A 19,024-nucleotide genomic window follows, 5' to 3' on the forward strand; every position below is an offset into this window, starting at 1 on the left:
ACATGTTCCAAATATCAAGACAATCATATCTATCAATTTGAAATCAACCTTTACCAAGACTAACCATCATGTCATAATCCATAGTCAACTCATGGTCATTAGGCATAATACTAAAACTATCACCTACTACACTCAAGTACCTATCAACTGTCTTAACACATATGTATTAGTACCATCATCTTAAAACAAGATCATTGGAGCACATACTCATATTATGCAATTCATCAAACATTCAACCAACTCGCAAACATACCATGTTAAATAAATCAATTAGATGACATAATAGGCACCAAACACTCAAATACCAAATAGATGACGTAATCAACTATGAAACACCAAGTATAATACATAAGCAAACTCATACCTTAGTGTACCTTAGGGGAGGCTATCTTGTCTACATAATCAATCTAGTTAGCGAGATATAAGTTTACAACATGTCAACTCAAGCACTCATAAGATCATGATATCCATAACAATATATAACTAACATGTTCACATCATAAACTCATACACAATTATCATTCACACATATGAAAAGTCAATCTAGATTAGTATGACACTATCTCACAAATATGTCGGCTCATACCTGTATATCGCAACCATAACCATCTGCATAGGTCAAACCAGGTTAGCACAATACATATAACATCAATATCTTCAAGGCAATGAACATAACCATCACGCATACGACCAATCCAAATCATAACATCAATATCTCAATGAAATGACCCTAATAATCAAGTTAATAACATATAACAATAATAAGCTATATATCATACTCATCAACAACATATAACATAATCATCAGTTTATCTAATATAAAACAACAATAACAATGCATACAACTACAGGTTACTATCATTCTTGACTATTCGACACATGTGCATATAACACTAATGCATATAATAATACTTAACTTACATATATGCATGCCAAACATACAATACTTGTATGACGATCTTCTTTACCCCAAAGTCCAATGTTGCAACCTCATTATGATGATCTGCATTTCCTGCTCTATCTCAGCCAACATATTAGCATCATAACAACCAATAGCATCATGATGACCTAAATTGCATACCATGACTTCACATGGCATGTTTGACCTACTATTCAAAATATAACCAAGACCATACATGCATAACAATTGTATATAGACATATAATAAATGAGTACCAAACCATACACACATCATTCTAGCTAGAGTTCAGTCATCAATGCATGACCATATCAACGACACAAACCATGACCTCATGCATGAAAGCAACCATTACTCCATTATACACATTGCCACATGCAACCAACAATATGCATAAGCACTACACCTACGCATAAACGCATGTAGTCGAACATAAGCGATTAATTCTTGTAATTAACCTACAAGACTGATACATGTAATCAAAAAATTCAAAAATGTAACCTGACATACAAGGATGTGAGTAGGTATCATGAAATCAACATGTAAGCGACATATAATTCATACACAGTCAGTCACATGTTCCAAAAATCAAGACATCGTGTCTATTAATTTTAAATAATCTTTCACCAATACTAACAACCTATAAGCATACCCCCTTACTATCCATGGTCCACACTAAGGTAGGAGGAAGCTACTATAATGCCTCGATCTCCAATGTCTAATTATGGAAATGGGATCTCCAAAGCTCTACTAAATTTAACCACACTTGAAAAGAAATTGATTTTTATTTCTTATACATTTTGTATGAGACTAAGTAAAAAACATTGCACTTATTCCACTGGTAACAAAATAACTAAAAACATTCCACTTTTCCATTTCCTTACATGCAACTTTTCAAATTCCTTGCATGCAACCTTTCAAATTCCCCACATGCAACTCTTCAAATTATTTGCATGAAAATAGGCATAGATCAGCTACATCCATATTATCATACTACAATACTATCCCATCCAAGAAAAAATAACATTTTCTTTAAACAATTACCATACTTTTACATTTTCTTCAAAGAACTACTATATTATTACATTTGCATGTAAGCATTTCTTCAAACACTTTACTTGCAAAATAATATAGCAAACTATTTTCATACAAGTAAGCATATATCAACTAAGAGAATACTATTACAGATCAATACTATCCCCAACCACAAACAACATACTCATTGGGGCATTTTATCAAATAGTTTGTATACAATTAATCATTGAACCATTTAAGCATTTCATCAAACACTTTGCATGCAAACTAATATAGTGAATGATTCAATGCATATATCCTAAGTTGTAGTAGTACAAGTTATGGAAACTGAACAATATGATCAATGGTATTTTCCCTTACTATGGTTCAAGTTTCAAATTCTGATATTTCATAGATGAAAAGTTATAACAAAATGCCAACACAATCCTATTTGGTGCACATTTCTTGGAGTATCCAGAAAGCTCGATTTACACTGGTCATATCTCCTAAAATATATCGAGTAAATGTCTGAAATTTTTATCACAATATAAGTAGGATTTTCTCTCATTGTGGAAAATATTTTAGCTCCTGAGAGTGCCCAGAATAAAAGTTATAACAAAAATGTCAGCATGACCTGTTTAAGACCTAATTTTAGGAGCATTCAGAAGGCTCGACTCCCTCTTCTCATATCTCCTAAAATATTGCGACCCAATATCTGAAATTTCTACCACATAATCATTGGTATTTCCCCTCAATGTGGACAATTTGTCAGCTTTTTAAAGCCTACAAAAGAAAATTTATTGCAAAAATTCCAACGTGACCTGTTTAAAGGTGCATTCATTAAGGTCATCTTCCTTCGATGATAATACCTAAAGTATTGTGAACCAATATCTAAAATTTTTACCACATTAACAGTGGGATTTACCTTCAGTATGGACAAATTTTCAACTTCTAATATACCATAGAGGAAAATTTATAACAGATATTATAGAAAGGTCTAAAATTTAACCATTATTCTTCATTTTACCTATGATAGATCCCATCCAGTCCAAGTGTTTGAACCATGCTCCGATACCACTCTGTAACAACCTCCGAGGTAAATGTCCATATAAACAACATAATAGGAACAAAAATACAATAAACATATCAACCATAAAAATCTATATATACATCAGCACATTTGCACGTGAAAATCAAGGGAATGAATTTTTTTCATTCTTAAACGCCATGAACCAACCGGAGATGGAACTACCACATTCCACCCAACCATAGATTGGTTGAACCAAGTCTCTCTTCAGCCAATCACCCCCATGCCATATTCCAAGCATGAATGTGGGATCTCATAGAACACATCAATCAAAACTCATCCAGGGCTTCTAGAGGCCACCCACCTCAACCCATCAAATAGTGATTCCACCTCACGGTCGAACATCACCAAAAAACATCATTAGATTGGTCTCCATCCAAGCCTTCCATGCCTTCCAAAGCATTTTTCCAACCAAGGCTTCCAGAACTAGTAACTCAACCCACAGCTTATACAGGGCTTCCACAGCATTTTTCCAACCAAGGCTTCTAGGACTAGTAACTCAACCCGCCAAGGGCTTCCAGAGCATTTGTCCAACCAGGGCTTCCATGACTAGTAACTCAACCCAAGCTGTTACAGGGCTTCTAGAGCATTTGTACAGCCAAGGCTTCCAAGATTAGTAACTCAACCCAAGCTATGGAAAAATGAGAACCAACCAAAACAAAGCAATGAAATTAAACCCACAATCACCATGGATATCCAGGAAATGGCAAGGCTAGGCAATCCACTGTCAATCTTGGCCATCCTCCATGCCAATGACAGATCATAACCAAGAAACCACATACATGTGCCATGCATGCCAAAACTAGTGAAGAAATCATATATGCAACTCGGTACCTGCAAGGAAATCTAATGTGGCTGCTGATGCTGATGCCTTCTTGTGCTTTCCTGCTCTTCCTTTGCCTTCTTGCTCCAAGAATCCAAGTATGCCACACCCTCCAAGAGTGCTCCAAGAAAACTCTAAGTAACCAAGAGTATGAGAGAGAGAGAGAGAATAATGAGAGAGCTCCAAAACTGAACTGACAAAAGCTTGCCCACTGATCCTCACAAACCTTTCTATTAAGGAGGCCTCTATTTTCTTCATTTTGCATTATTTTCCTTCATTTTCCTCCTCACATGAAACCTATGACCTTTCACCTCATTTTTCTCCTATTTTTCATTATTTTCCTTCATTTTCCTCCTCACTTGCAACCTGTGACCTTTCACCTCATTTTTCTCCTAATTTCCATTATTTTCATAAATAAATGTGCCAAAATACCTTTTTTCCTCTTTAATGCCTTAGCCATTTCCTTTGCCAATTTCCTTAGCGATAAACAACCAAATGAACGCCCCCTAGGATGTGTTGCCCAACATTCAACTTGGAATATGTGTCCCATCATCTGTGGTATTTATATATTTTTACATGGAATTTTCAGCAGGGTTGTTACACAAGGACGGTGACTCTTCCCAGTCAGCACACAATTTTTGGGTGTCTAAGTAGATTTTAATTTTAGGAAGAATTTGTAACGTATGTACCAACTAAACTTGTGTGACTATTATTAGGGTTCTCAAGATCCTTTAAAATTATTTCTGACTATTATCAGGGTTTTCAAGATCCTTCAAAGTAGATAGCCTTCCAAAGATCATTTGAAAGGTTCTCCCATATGTTCTTTTATCTATTTATTGTTCAATTTTCATAAAATTCAAGTTGAAGAACTACAAATATATTATATGCTATTGCTCGATTTTATCCCATGTTATCAGAATGTTTAACTGTTTTATCAATATCACTACATGTTTCTCCTCTATCCATCAGAGCCATACCGTATCTCCAATGGAAGTCCTAAAATTGTAATATTTTCTCTTGATAAAATTAATTTCTTACAGGAAACTGAATTCTGATTTAACATTCAATGGAAAATTGCAAGAATGTACATTGCTGCAGAGGGAAGTGGGTAGTGAATCTAGTGGTGGAAAACGCCATGATTATATTTAACAATCATGATGTGATATATTGAATAGGTGATTTTGTAATTAACACAAAACCAAAAGAACCTTACCAAAATGACCAGATGGAAATGTTGGTAAGCACATGCAATGAGGAGATGTATATATACTATATAGGGACACTCTGATTTTTCTCAGCATGTGGCACTGATTTTGGGAAGCATATGAAATGAAGTGATTTATATAGAGAGAGACACACATGAGTGGAAGGAAATTACTTTTGTATTCAGCCTGAGTGATATCCCAAACTCAAATATTACCAAGGAACATGCATGGGATTAGCTACGATTTAAGTGTTGGATTGTTATAATTTCGTAAGGCCCATGCCACATACCATGTCATGCGCCCACACTAGTGGCGACTCAATTTCCACTTGTGGGTGGGATGTGACACCAATAAACCTTTTCATTTTATTACTACTATGGTTCTCAGACTACGTGTAACCTTCAACACTTCAAATTATTTCGTTAAATGTTCACTTCTTCTTTAAATATGCAGCGAAACAATTAAACTTCATTCATCTATCTTTCATTAGGCAGCTACAAAAATAAACATGTACAAAAACAATGTACATGGGAGGGGCAGCTACCAAACAAGTCTGCCCAACACTTATAAAATCTTCAATAATTTATTTTACAAGTTCATAGTTTAAAAAATCCAAGTGTGCAACAATTTTCCTTGGTTTACTGATTGTGTAGCCTACTATGCAGGCCTCCCCAATTCTTCCCACACCATGCAATCTTTTGCAGCTCTTCCAATTATTCCCTGAACATTTCTGTAGTCACACTGCCTCATGCAATGTCTGCATTGTTTTATCATTCAACCATCTACAGTTATGTTATGTCCGCATCCGAGTTCCGTAGTTCTGTTCCGTATTCATGCAACATTCATCCCACCACAATGTCGTGTGACTCGTTCAACCTGCACTGCAGTCTACACTGCCACAAGAATCCCCAAATTTATATTCAACACAACTCTTCATTCAAACCTTTGCTTGTTTAGCCCGTCTAGGAAAGCACATGGCCCAGCCGCGCTACCTGCCACACACAACCCTCCTCTGCCCTACCTATTGTATGCCCTGAATGCCCTATTCAAGTCCTAAATGCCCTCCACACTGAACATGCCTCTAACTCGTTCACCCTGCCTCTTCGATGTGCGAATTTGTTTTTGCAATGTTGAGATGGTTCGATGATGCCTTGAATGAACTCCATTCATCCATACCTATATGTTGCACATCCTTATATTTTTCCAAGGGACGTATCCACTCGCGTTTTCCCATGGGTTGGCTTGCCCATCCACTTTCCTGCCCAACCTGTCCAACACTCACCCTCTTCTTTTTCTAAGCCTTGGGCCGACCTATGTTTGGTTGGGTGGGCACCCTTGCTTGCCCGCATGTGTCCACTTGTCTCACTACCAAGTCACCCAGCTGTTTCACCTTTAACTGATGTTGAGATGCCTTTAACCAAACTACTCTATCACACGTGCCTTTAAACGATGATGAGTCATCTTTAACCAAACTCCTATGTCGCACATGCCTTTAACCGAACATGGGCACCCATCGCAAAAATATGGTGCACCCGTATCCATGACTTCGATTTCTTGACTCCCTTGGGCGCTCATCAACTCAAGGCCTTGACATCCTCCCCCAATTGAAATTTTTTTCTCCCTTGACAACATCATCTCGACAAACTCCATCGCCAATACAAAAATGTCACAAAGTGCCACCAACTCCAACAAAAAATTCCCATGCTGCATGAACTCCTTTCTCTCATCACACGAACCTCCACCAAGGTCCATGACTCTATGTGGCTAAGACAACTCAATCCATGGCCATCAACCACACTCTTTGCAATCCTTCATGTTGCCCCATCTCATGGAATTTTTCTCCTTCCAAATCAACTATATGCTATGGTTCTAACTCATATCATGTCAATCTATCACGTATCTTCATTATCATGGAACCACTTCTATGATACTCTAACTCAAGTCTAACACATCTTAACACACTACTAGCCCTCATGACTCGAAGTAGTTGGATGGCCAGTCCAACCATCATCCAAACCCACGAGAATGAACCTCCTCATGCGATCATCACTTCTTTCTCCAACACTCTATCACATCCTCAACTCGATCAACAAATCTTCCTATCTCTTGGTACCAATGTGCCATATCCAGGTCCATGCAGAAATCTCCATCTCATTTGTGATACAATGCCCATCAATGCTATCAATGGGGCAAGTATGTACTTGCCTCATCATCTCCTCTATGTGTTACCCATGGTCATAGAGGAACAACCTCAATGTCCATAAAAATGGCTATGTCCAAACAATTCAACTCATGCCTAAGTGCTTCCAGCAAGGGATCTCTATCAATGCAACTCCATCCAAATTCAAAGTGTCTCATATCTATCGTATCCATCAATTCACTCTCGTGAACATATCACATACAATGTCTAAGGTATGTGTCCCATACCACATCAAATTCAAGTACCAAACTAACATTATCTCCTCAATGAACCAAATACTCCAAGATCACCATAGTATGAAGCCTTCATCGGCTACAACTCTCTTAAGTCATCATGATCTCTCTTGAACCTTCTCCATCCAACACATTGGAAAGCACACTTTCCTCGATCTCAAGTGCCATCGTAAGCTTCCTATGCCCTCTCTGTCATATGAATGCTCTCATAGGTTGCCCATATCTTCTTTTGAAAATGACCATGGACTTGTTAAATTTTGAACAACATCCCCATTGGTCCATCTGCAAAATATCCTTATGTCGCATCAACTAGTCCATCTACCCAAAATATTCACATTGGCACTTCTCCTTGATCCCCATCTCTACAAGTGCTCCTAACTGATGTCTCTACACAAAGTTAGCCATGCATTCCTCTTTTTTTTTCGATGCCCATGATTTTAGTTGCACCATTTTTCCACCCAGGTAGACCCAAGACAACTTCATTCATCACATCCTTGTCTTTGTTTAGGTTCGTGCCCTCGGTCACTCTACCATCACATTGTAGGTACCTTCCTTCATCATTTTCTCCCCCACTAAAGGTCTGCACAAGATTTCATCTTGGCCTCACCAAAACTGCAATGAATAAGTCCACCCAAGTATGTCATTTTGCCTTCACTTTTGTGTGCCCTTCCTTTGGTCTGTCCATGAGTCATGTAGGGCACTTAGCTAATTCTCCATTTGGCTAAGCATGACTCACCCATCAAAAATTCTATGATGTTTCACCTTTGTGACGGGTATTCACACATTCTACCACAAGGTCAAAAATTTCCCCAACAAGTCCTCCAAACAAAAATGGGACATCAATAACAACCATTACAACACACTCTCAATAAGATAAGCACTAAAATAACTGAAATAGTTCAGCTATCTTAGTGCATGTGAAAGAAAACATGAAATACAAACTTCCATAGAATAGTCCTACAAATATTCATAGTCCATGCATGAAAAATGTGTTGGCCTTAAAGGCTTATGTTATTAAGAAAAAACTTGAAGACACATGTTTACAATGTACATCACTAGCCCTAATAAAGGGACACTGGAGCCACACCTTGCTCATCAAATAACTATTTGGTGTGTCAAATGCCTTGTGGGAAGAGCCAATATGAAAATTCTTTTGCTCTTACAAGGAGGGGTTATATATAACCAACAAGTAATGCTTCCCCTTTGTGACTCTTTGGCTATGCTCATGAATGTTCAACTTCCTATAGATTTTCAACTTACATGACTCTCCATGTTCATGTGTGCCCCTTGTACTCCCACTTTATAATACATTTGAATACAATATACATGGTCCACAATAGTGAAATGACATATGACCACTCATGACATGACATGACATGACACTGCTAACAAGGACTTCTTGGTGATGTGGCAATGTCAATTCAGTGTTTGTGCTAAGTGTTGGATGTCTTCTTGGATGTGCTTTCTCTTCACCTTTGCATGGATTGGTGATGTGGAGTCTTCAATGATGTTTAGTCTTCGATGGTAATTATAAAGTTGTGTCCCTTTGATTTCTCTTGATTGATCCACTTGTGATTTTATCTACAAGAGATTATTTAGGCATGATTCCCTCCTTCTTCTCCTTCTTCATCATCTCTCCATAACTTTAAAGTGTACATGTTCTTGCAATTCACTCATGACGAGATGACATCAATCCGAAAGACCCCTAGTTTAAGATGATGCATTCCTATCTATGAAATGAGCATAGGATAAGTCATATACTGGGGAGACGGGCCAAGTGACTATGCATTCTGCAATTCCAGCAGACATGGGGGGAGCTTGGGCTCTGAGACTGCACAATGTGCATCTCAAGGAGGCTTGAAGGACAGAACTACGTAGTTTCCGGAGGCAGTGGGGTCCAATTGAGGGAAAGGACACTGGGAGAACCATATGTGTAGTTTTGGATTCCAAGTGAGGGTGGGCTTCTGCACATTATGAATTCCAACAGACAAGGCAGAATCTTGAGAGTTGAAGATGTGAAGTGTGCAGTTCAAGGCATAATGGGAGACACAATTGCACAATTATGGGGGTAAAGATAGGGAGATGGGAATAGGAATTGCATAGAGTAGTAGTTATGTGGGGTAGGGATTGCACATTGTGCAGTTCCAAGCAGTAAGCTCAAAATGTAGTGGGCTAGGACTGGCGAGTGAACCGTTTAGTCAGGGCCCAGTGAAGCTAATTTACTTGGTCGAGAATATTTTCTGAAAATGGCTAAGTGTGGGATGGGTGATGAATTGTGATGAACCTTGACTGTGATCACACACTTAACATAATTTTATGACATGACAACATAGACCATTGGGTCACTTATAAAAATAATTTCCCTTCGTGTGACTTCCTCACGACAAGATACGACAAGTGCCAAACTTGAGATAGGATTTAGGATGACCGTGACAACACTTGTGCGACAATGCTCAAGGCTTTGTGTATAGATATGAAAAATGTTTACATTGTTGTGAAAAATCGTATACACAAAGAACAACCTTTGAAACTATCAGAACACACTTGGAAACATTGCACAACTCCCAAACATTCCAAAATACAACAGTTAACCCAACATGCAAAAGGGACCAAAGCACTCAAGAAATCTCATGAAATGAGCTCTAGTGTCTGCAAAAAAAATGTAGAATACCAAGGAAGGATCTAAAATTAAGCGTACGCCAAAATTTTGGAGGGTTTTGTAGCAACTACAACACTTGGCAACACACTGGTTGAACTCAAACATCTTTGTCTTGGTTAACTTCTTCTGTGCAACATCTTGGTTCTCCAAGGAGTATGGATTCATCATGCAGATTAATTTGGCCTTCCGCCTTGGTTCATGAGCTTAAGATGTTCAGAGTATAATTTTTCATCTCTAATATTTCTCTGCTACCAATAGGTCTGTAAAGTACCCCAATGGAGTCACATAGGAACACAAACATTTATCCATTGACAACAAGCTTGGAAAATACCTTGGAAGAGTTCCTTGTTTCACCTCTCTGTGTAGGAAGCCTTTCTCTTCTTTTGCCTTTATTTTTTTATTTAAACAGAAATGTGCATTGACACTTATTTATTTTGGTGTGGAATAGGGATCTCAACTTATGGAGAGAAGAAGAGGTTGTTCCTTCAGAGAATAATATAGAGACCTCTGATTTAGGTTTGCTAGTTTACATTTCCCCTTTCTTTGTTTCTACTAGTTTGATAAGGTTGAGAGAAAACAAGCAAAAGAAATCGAGTATAGGTATGAGGTTTTTGGACTAGACATGGGTTCATGGTTGGACCAAAACTCTCCTTACAGATGGATCATATTTTCTCTCAGAACGTCATCAGGAGAAATATGTAACCAACCCAAGGAAGACAGACAAAAGGCTAGCCAAATTCTAAATATTCACAAGCCTCTTTATAGTATAGCCACACACATACTTAGAAGTCGTGTTATACTCATACATAACACTTATTCACATAAAAAAAACCTACACAAGAGTCAAGAAAAGAAACAATAAAAAAAAGAAAAGGCTATGCACACAATGTAGGGAAGGCTCGATATTTTCATTGAAAATATTATTTCAGGTCTTGGCCATGGATAGGGAGAGATTCAATCTTCCCATTAAGTGATTGAAGATGATATGTGTGTTGTCGAAGCTTCTCTTGCACCGTGAATGACCCAATCCACAGGGACTTAAATTTAGTGTTTTTTCGTTTTTCCTCATGGGATTTGTCCCAGTTTAAGACTAAGCGACCCAAACTAAAGTTGCTTTCCCCTTCAGACTTCTTATCGAACCACCTCTTGATACGACTCTGGTGAAGTGAAAAAATATCTTTAGCTTTGAATATTTCTTCCTACAGCTTATGAAGAGTGTCCATCCTTCAATGAACTAACAAAAATGTCCTTCCTTGGGATTCTTGTGATAGTTGGAGAGAAGGAAAGTAGATGTTCGACGGGAGGATGACTTCTTTTCTGTACACCAGGAAGTAAGGGAGGTGTTTAGGGAAGTTTTTGGCATGAATCTATCATCCCATAAGGCATTCACCAAAGCACAGTTCTATTTTTTTTTTCCAGGAAATATGGTCTTTTTGATAATGCAGATACGGTTCTTGTTCATGGATTCAGTAAGACCATTCCCTTGTGGATAATAATTAGCTTAATGTTCAATATGATACCATTTTCCAATGTGAAATCATAGAGTCTTAATGATGAAAAGTATTTTTCATTGTCAAAAGAAAGTGATGTAGGAATGTCGAAACTAGAAATGATGTTTTGTTGGAGAAAGCTGATGACTTCCTAATCATTCACCTATTTGAGTGGAACTACTTCTATCCACTGTGTGAAATAATATTTAATAGTTAAAATGTAGTGATGCTCCTTTGACTAGTTTGGGAAAATTTCCCCAATAATGTCCAAGACCCACTGTTGAAAAGGTTCTTCCACTACAATGGGTTGCAATGGGGCAGCTGACTTCTTGTTTCTATCGGCACACTTGCAAAGACAAGACACTTGCGGGAGTGATCATGAGAATCTCTTAATATTGTAGGCTAGTAAAAGCTATCCTGCATAACCTTATGCATTGTAGTGTTTCCTACAAAGTGACCCCTGGCTGGCCCATCGTGGAGATCACACAATACCTTTTTTGAATCATGCGCCTCCAAACACTGGAGAAATACTTCGTTGTGCTACAATATGAACAACACCCCATGCACCATCTAATAAGATAAGGCTTTAAGTCTGAGTTCCCTCTTCTATCATGCATAAAAGTGATAGGGAACTGAGTCATCCTCATGGTATTGGTTCACATCCGTGTACTAAGAGTTTATGATTATAGTGGTGGAGGCTCGCTCAACATTATACATCTCAATTTCTTGTTCCCATCCTGAGAGCTCTTCTTATTCCTCCTTCACATTTACCTATCCTGCTGCTAGTTGGAAAATACCATGGCCCTTGACTGTGTGAACTCGCTTGATTTCTATATAATGTTCTTATAACCTGGTCATCTAGTTCGCTCTCCTTTCACCTATATCTTGTTGAAAAAGCAAGTGATTTGATTGTTGGGTGCAGTACAAAGATAACACAATGGTTCTTAAATAGATAGGTCCTAAAATGATTTACCACCTTTTATACGACATAAGCATGTTTTTCCATGATGGGGTTGTTAAGCTTTGGTCCTTGCAGAGTTACGCTCATGAAGGAGATATGTCGCTTATTGTTCAATTCATCCTTTTGAGTGAGTACAACCAAAAGAGAGGTAGTAGAAGAAAAAGTGTAGAGCAAGAAATATTTAACGCAGTCTGGGATGTACAATGTGGGTGCTTCTACTATAACCTGGTTATCCTTTTCCCTTCGATCCTATTTGTAGACTAGGTCTTTCTTCACCATCTCCTGTACTGGTTTTACAATTTGGGCATAGTAAGAGATGAACTTGCCAAGGAAATTGATCTCCCCAAGAAATATTGCATGTGTTTCTTTTCACTAGGAAGGGAATCTACGTGATTTTCCTAATGTTGTCGGGGTCATAACACCCTCCTCCCATATCCACCAAAGTCACCATTCCAGGCAAGGTAAACATAAGATGAGAGGCTATTATGATCAGATTCGACATCCTATGTGACCTTAAGGATGTGGAATAAACAGAAACATCACACAAAATCATCCAACATTAGAAAAAGAACCATAAGGAGAAATGTTAGCCACTCAGACAACATGTCCCTGGGTCCCACTTTTATTTCTGATCTCTTATTCCATTGTGACTCACATGCTATGGGAAAGTGATGTAGGAGCATACAACTCAACAATTTCATTATGTTCTAGTTAACTTGGGGGGTCTTGTGTTTTCAAGGAAGTTGGATTCCTATGTTTGTAATTATTAATGTTTTCAGTGATTAGAATGGGAATTAATTAGATATTGTGAGGATATTTGTAAATGCTCTCGAATGTAGGAGAACATGAGTGATGATGAGTGATGACAAGAGTGTTGGATATCAATTATAAGTCTTAGACTAGGAAGTGGTGTCATGATTCATGGAACTAGAGAGGATTCTTAGGGATTACTGGAGTTAAAAGTGGACTTAGAGGATATTTAGGATTTAGTTCAGCAAATTAAGGATCTGAACCAGAATTAGTTAAACATAACCTTTTTTATATATGTAATCCTAAAAGGCATAGTAGGAAGGTAGAGGTCAACAGTCAGTCAGTCAGAGTCAGTCAGTTAGTTAAGCCTATGGGAAAGGGAAGGAAAGGCCACTGATATAGAAGATCAGGCCGAGGAATAAATTCCTATGTAAATATTTGTTTGTTAATAAAGATTACTTGATTCTAAGATTATATGAATTGTAATGTGTAATTGAATTATAGATTGTGTGTGTGACTAGATTAATTCTGCGTAACTTAGGTTGCAGGTGTGCAGAACTAGAGAAGAGGTGCAGAGAGGAGTGTGTTACATGGTTGCACACACACAGTATTGGAGAGAACCTTCACAACGAAGGAATAACTGTAAGGTTTTTTAAAAAACCTAAAGGTTTACGAAGGAAGTGTAAAGGCGCGAACAAAGATCAAGATCAAAGCAAGTGAAAACCGTAAGGCAGGAGCAAATACACAGGCAGAAGGCAAGATGAGCTATTTCACAGTAGGAGCCAGAAGAACATAACGGTGCACATGAACCATTGGATCAATCAAATCAATGGACAAGGTTGTGTGTGATAGGCGGCTAGGATTAAGTCGGGCTAAGTAAAGTGAAGAAGATAAACAGCGAAGATTAAGCGCTAACCCTTTATTAAGCCAAGGTTATTTAAGTTTTGATTTAAGCACATGGGTGGTATTCGGCCAGTGGTAAGAAGTTTCTCACATGACATAAAGGTGTGAAGCTATATTTCTAAAATTCACACGATTAAGCTTAGAGGCCGACATGTAGCAAACGATGGAGAGAGAAAACCACTTTTCTCACGTGCTTCCGATTTGACATCGCTCGTGCAAATATTTCTGTGAGATTGCATGATAACCGTTCGATCAAGCGAGATTGATCAATGGTGAAGATCAGCCAAGCTTGTTGGTGATCGGGTGACGTGACAATCGTTGAATCAGACATAGAAGATCAATGGTAGAGATTGTTTGGGTTACTTGATGATCGGGTAACGCGATAACCGTCGGATCGAGGAACGAGATCGATGGTGGAGATTTAACATGCTAAGGAGAGCATCAAAATATGTGCAAAAGTTTGAAGAATGGCAGAAAGGTAAGGTTTAAGTGTGTTTATGAGATATTTCTATTATACAAGAATTATAATAGAAATAAGCAGAATCAATGGATTATGGTTTAAGTTTGGGTTAAACTGAAACCAGAGTAAAAGGGGTATGGTTAATATGCGCGGGTAATAAGAATTAACCTAAGATTATGAAGGTTCCACTCAAAGGTTTATTAAAGTCTAAACTTGGGATAGTTAGATGAAATATTTCCGCTTAAGGAATTGAACTTTGATAAAGTGGGTTTTCATCAAATGTTATATTTCCGCTGGTTAAAACTTTGGTTTAAGAGAATTTTCCCTAGTTACGAAATTTTGGAATTCCTCGGACAAGACACACATAATGTGACATGCAAATTTATTTGCATACTGTGGGTATATGTGGCTTAGGCTGCATCATTGGGAAATGTGCAACTTAGGCTAGCATCATTTGGTATCAGAGCAGAATAAGGAAATTTTGTGTGTAAGAGTTCTTTGAGAAAACTTAGAATAGAGTTATGTATTGAAGGTATATATGCAGGCAGGAGGAGATCCGATTTTAAATCTAACAAATAGTAGGAACACAGACATAAAGTGTAGCAGAATTTGTAGATGCAAAGGAAACAGACAACAATCCATTCAATGTGTAGGTCAATGGTAGGACAAGATCATGCAGAGGTCTTGAAGGTGAGAAGATTGCAACAACCTAGAGCATGGAGTGCTCATATGGTTCTAGAGGAAAGAACCAGAGAGCTACCAAAAGACTGAGCTGAGAGGAGAGAAGCTTAGTGAGGCATGTGTAGCAAGAAGGAGACTTGTTACTGCAAAGGTATTGTTGCAACTCACAGCAAAATCATAAAGGCAATTCCATAGAGGATGTGGGTAGAATTGCTAAGGAATGAAGAAACCTGGTAAGAATTTTTGAGTGAAAGAAGAGGCAGTCAAAACCTAGTATTTCATTGTGATTGAAATACAAGAGGACAGTTGTGTTCTTAAAAGGTGAGGATGAGTTGAAGCCTAGAAGTAGTAGACAGAAGTGCTCAAAAAGGTTCGAGACAATAAAGAACCAAGTGCTTGCCAAATACCAAGTATAGAGGAAAGCTTGGTGAGGTAAGTGGCAGCAGGGAGGACTTGTTGTTGCAGAGGCTTTAACGCAGCCCATAGTAAATGAGTGAGGAACTCATGAATATAAAGAAGAAGATGGCTACAAATAGTCATAACAGAGATAACAGATGTTCTAAGGAAGACCAGAACAGAAGAAAATTTAAGAAGGAGGATGCCAAGGTAAATGGCAAGAGAATGAGTCAAGAGGAGCGTGACAAGGAGATTGCAGAGTTAAAAGAACAACTCAATGTATTAAGGATGATACTAGAAGAAAACCAAAGACAAGGTTGGGTCTTGAGGAAAAGAGAAGTGAATTGGTCTAAGTTAAAGAGAAGGTTACAACAGAGGCAAGTAAATTCGTTGGTGGACAAACTCAGAGAAGCTGAGTTGGAAATGGAAGTTTCCAGTTGTGAAGCAGAACAGGGTGATGTTCTGGGTGAAGATGAAGTCTGGAGATCTATGGAAGATCTTATGAATTATTATGATAATTTAGAACATCAAGGTGATATGATGACTGAAGCATCAAGTGAGACCACAAGGCCTTATGTTTTTAAAACTGATAGTTTGTGTATGATTGCGAGTATTGCAGGGGAAAAACAACCTTTTTAAGATGTCTTCAGGATGGATGAAGATCTTGAAGTAAAAGGTGACAAAGCAAATTTCTCAGAAGATGAATAATTTAACTAGTTATAGCAGAAAGAGTCAATGGATGAGTTACTTAATGGAAGAGGACAATCATTTAAAGTTGTCATAGAGATGGAAGATCAGGATCTCATTCTGATGAAGAATGAAGGAATATTGTCTCAGAGAGGTAATCTAGTGAATTTGATTAATGTCATTGATGAAGAAAAAATGCAGGAGAATATTAATGCAGATGATCGATCAAGGATATCTCTTGAAGAAGGGCTACAAAGAGACAACAAGGCAAAGTGTATTGAAGAAGAAGGACATCTACTGAAAGATGTTAAGAAAGAAGAAGACTATGCAAAAGGTTTAGTAAAGGGAGAAAGGACATATGATGATTGCTAAATAACAAAGGAAGGTATGGAAAATTGCGTGAAATTTCCAAATTCTACTCGAATTGAATTTATTGAGTTATATGGAAAATTAGACTTTCAAAGAAGGAAGTTGGAAAAGAAGAGGATGTATACTCAGGATAAATTGCTGAAAAAGGAAGACAAGAAATTTTCGTGAAAGACAATCATAAGGAAAAGAGGATGGTAATGAAAGCTCAGTAAATTGACATTATAGAAGGAGGAGTTCATTATTGTGAACAAGAGTAGAAAGATATCATTGAAAAAGATGATATGGAGGAGAGTTTAAATCAACATACTGATGTGTTGACAAAAGAATTGAAGGAGAAATTAGAGTAGCATACTGAAATGTTGTCAGAGAAGGAAAAGGTAATGAGGCCTTATATTTTTAATTCTGATAATTGTTTTATGATTACAAGATTTGATGAAGATGAGATAGACATGTTTCAAAGTGAAGAGTCACTTTTAGAACTGGAAAAGACTGGAAGTTACCAAGTCAGACATGCTGATGAGGAAGATAAAAAGCATGAAGATACCATGCTTGAAGAAGTTAAACTGATTGTCAGAATCAGTCAAGAAAGTGAAGGACAATTACTGAGGGTTGTGAAAGAAGAGGAAAGAGAATACGCTGGAACTGATTAACAACATAGTGATGTATTTGAGGGGAATCAAGTACAAAGGAAATTGAAGGACAATTTTCTTTTTGGAAGTAAATTTACAGATATTGAACAGAGGTTGTTTGGAAAGCAACAAGAGGGTAAGGATGAAAGGTCAGTGGTAAGAATCCAAAAACTTCAAAGAGAAGACAACAAACACTAGTTTGAAGATGAGTGGACGGAGTAGAACAACAAATGGCAAAGTAATTATTAGTTAGAAGATAAATTAGACATAGATATGGAAAGAATAATAAGATTGATGATGAAGGTGCCTGAGAAGAAAACATCAATAAGAAGGCCAAGGAGCAGCAGAAAGAGAAAGACAATAGCAAACTATGAAAGCATAACTTGTGGAACAAAGCAACATAAAGTGTGGAAACCTGGAGAACAACAACAACCAATAGCAGCAACCAAAGACAAATTACAGAACAAAGTATGGGATCTAGGAAGACAAAGGTTAGAAGCATATGATCAGGAGATCATGATTATTTTAACCTTGGGAGTCTGATGTAGGAGCATACAGCTCATCAATTTCATTATGTTCTAGTTAACTTAGTGGGTCTTCTGATTTCAAGGAAGTTTGATTCCTATGTATGTAATTATTAATGTTTTGAGTGATTAGAATAGGAATTAATTAGACATTGTGAGGATATTTATAAATGTTCTCGAATGTAGGAGAACATGAGTGATGATGAGTGATGACGAGAGAGTTGGAAATCAATTATAAGTCTTAGACTAGGAAGTGGTGTCATGATTCGTGGAACTAGAGAGGATTCTTAAGGATTACTGGAGTTAAAAGTGGACTTAGAGGATATTTAGGATTTAGTTCAGCAAGTTAAGGATCTAAACCAGAATTGGTTAAACAAAACTTTTTTTTATAAATGTAATCCTAAAAGGCATAGTAGGAAGGCAGAGGTTAGCAATCAGTTAGTCAGAGTTAGATAGTTAGTTAAGCCTACGGGAAAGGGAAGGAAAGGCCACTGATATAAAAGAACAAGCTGAGGAAGAAATTCATGTGTAAATGTTTGTTTGTTAATACATATTTACTCGATTTTGAGTTTATATGATGTGTATTGTGTAATTGAATTATAGACAGTGTGTGTGACTAGAGTAATTCTGCGTAACTTAGGTTGCAGGCGTGCAGAAGCAGAGAAGAGGTGCAAAGAGGAGTGTGTTATGTGGTTGCGCACATACAGTATTGGAGAGAACCTTCACAGCGAAGGAATAACTGTAAGGTTTCTAAAAAAACTTAAAGGTTCATGAAAGAAGCGTAAAGGCAAGAATGAAGAGTGAGATCAAAACAAGTGAAAACCATAAGGTGGGAGAAAATATATTAGTAGAAGGCCAAATGAGCTATTGTATAGTAGGATCCAAAAGAATGTAACAGTGCACAGGAACCATTGGATCAATCAGATCAACGGACGAGGTTGTGTGCAATGGGAGGCTAGGATTAAGTCGCGCAAAATGAAGTGAAGAAGATAAATGGTGGAGATTAAGCACTAACCCTTTATTAAGCCAAGGTT

This window comes from Pinus tabuliformis, chromosome 9, assembly GCF_031772625.1.
Source record: "Pinus tabuliformis cultivar Carrire ecotype Pingquan chromosome 9, CPIR1, whole genome shotgun sequence".
In the NCBI taxonomy this organism is placed as follows: Eukaryota; Viridiplantae; Streptophyta; class Pinopsida; order Pinales; family Pinaceae; genus Pinus; species Pinus tabuliformis.